This window comes from Penaeus vannamei, chromosome 12 (assembly GCF_042767895.1).
Source record: "Penaeus vannamei isolate JL-2024 chromosome 12, ASM4276789v1, whole genome shotgun sequence".
Classification (NCBI taxonomy): domain Eukaryota; kingdom Metazoa; phylum Arthropoda; class Malacostraca; order Decapoda; family Penaeidae; genus Penaeus; species Penaeus vannamei.
Genome location: NC_091560.1, coordinates 37,359,363 through 37,361,862, shown reverse-complemented (window position 1 = coordinate 37,361,862; position 2,500 = coordinate 37,359,363). Strand labels below are relative to the sequence as shown.

Here is a 2,500-nt window from a genome sequence, read left to right as displayed (position 1 = left end):
CCTGCAATCCTTCAGCTCTTCTGTGGGGACATTCTCAACGCATATCGTAAAACTGCCTTTGGGCGTAAAACATCAAACCCCTGTAACATGACGATACTAAGTACACCGATAAACTTTTTTTCCCAACTACTTGAGAATAATTACCCAGTGTTTACCAACAGCAATCAAAGTCTGGGCAATAATTCATAGTTCCTGCTTTCAGAACGACTAAACTCCGACAACGCAGCCGATTCAGAATCCAGACACACATTCCCAAAAGCGTCTGAAATTCGGCGCACACAAACCCGTGCACGATGACGCCAAAAAACAACTAAAATAACTGAGAATAACAAGATAACGAAACGACACCCTTACAGCGTGACTGCGTGACACAAAGCATGACAATAACAGGAAAAATCACGAGGACAGAAGGAGGTAAGGACTAAATGGTATACTCGGGTCCTCTACGTGCCGCCTGCCCGCCCCACGCAACCTTATTGATTTTTTGAGTAGCGGTTGCAATGACACTAGGTAAGGGGGTTATTGCAACTCGTGATTGGAGTATTAGGCTTCACGTACAGATGCAGTACCTGTTTATTAAGCCTTTGAGACTATGCGTAGATTGTGTGACAAAAATCAATGAATAAAGTACTTCGGGTTATCTCACAATTTGGGTCAATCTATTCATCACATTCCTTTTATGTCCTTATCCTTATATTCCCAACTATCCATCGTACTTTAATGGGTTCTATCCATATACGTTTCTGCGCATGTACGCACTCACGCAAGCACGCACGCACGCACACACACACGCACACACACGCACAAACACACACACACACACACACACACACACACACACACACACACACACACACACACACACACACACACACACACACACACACACACACACACACGCACACACACACACACACACACACACACACACACGTACGCACGCACACTCACACAGCGCGTACCCAAATACGCACAAATGTGTAGGTCTATGTGTTAACATCCATGTATACACACACACACACACACACACACACACACACACACACACACACACACACACACACACACACACACACACACACACACACACACACACACACACACACACACACACACACGCACGAACACACACGTATATCAAGCTTATTCTAGTTATGTAAGAACATTTTCATTATTGATATGATATTACTTTACAGACTCTATAAACTAACATTCCTACGTGTTTAATACTGGTATTTAGTCTCTAATAATAGAACATAATCCTTAAATTTAACTATATGTATTTGATAATCCTGTTTCGGCAGTGATAACAGATCATAATCCTAAACTTCACTATATTTGATAATCCTTTTCACTATCAGTAGACAAGACGTACTAGCTCTGAGAAAAAATTATTGTTCCCAAACTAATATAATATATTCACTGTGCAATAATAACAAAGATAAAAAGGATACTCAATCTGCATATTTTTGCTAAGATAATCTACAGAACTACCAAAGCAAACGAGAATATTCTTAAGAGAGAACTTAAATTTTGGTAATAAAGTTGTATGACGTTTTTTTTTTTTCAATAATCCTGTAAATATCAACTACGTGGTTATATGATTTTTTTTTTTTTTACAATAAATCTGTAAATAACTGCGTAAAGTTATGAAGTTATATGACGCTTTTTTTCTAATCAGTAAATGTCAACTACGTGAAGTTATGAAGTTATATGACGTTTTTTTTTTACAATAATTCTGTAAATAAGTACGTGAAATGATGAAGTTATATGACGCTTTTTTACAACAATTCTGTATATAAGTACGTAAAGTTATGAAGTTATATGACGCTTTTTTTTTTTACAATATTTCTGTAAATAAGTACGTGAAGTTATGAAGTTATATGTTTTTTGACAACAATTCTATAAATGCCAACTACGTTCCTATGATAAACCAAGAGGTAGATGTGAAAAAAACTGTGCACATAGATAGTAAATATGAAAGAAAATAAATATTACTTATGACGTGTAATATGATAATTAGTGATATTCAAGCATTATCTTAGAACCGATCTTTGCTTCCCTAGAATGCTCGAGAGAAAATAATATTGCTAATAAAATCATTTCGCGTCGGATTTCAATTACTTTTTCACTCGATCAACGACTGTTATTTGAGTTCATATTGTTACAAAAACATCTATAGGAGCAGACTACCCAAGCCACGCTATCTAGTCTTAGGAAATGACTTGTGTTTTCTTCTTTTTCTTCTTCTTCTTCTTCTTCCAGCTTTCAAGAAATGGTTTACGTGGGCATCAGTTCACGGATTCTCTGTTATCTGCTTAGTAACTCGGTGATAGTGGATAGCGTCTGCACTCCATGAATATTCAAATTAGGATGAACTATGTAAGTACTCCAACTGCGACAGTGTTAGAATTCAGCCGCTGTCTCTCGGAGGAACCACACTCGCACTCACTGCCAAACTCGCAAACACACACGCACACACATTCATACACACACACAA

General features: G+C 37.6%; 1 protein-coding gene across 2 annotated transcripts in view; it reads right to left on the bottom strand.

Moving 5' to 3' along the window:
* The window catches only part of LOC113800448 (serine/arginine repetitive matrix protein 2), a 98,928-nt gene that overhangs the window by 76,645 nt on the left and 19,783 nt on the right, over positions 1 to 2,500 (bottom strand). The gene's annotated exons all lie outside the window — the stretch shown is intronic.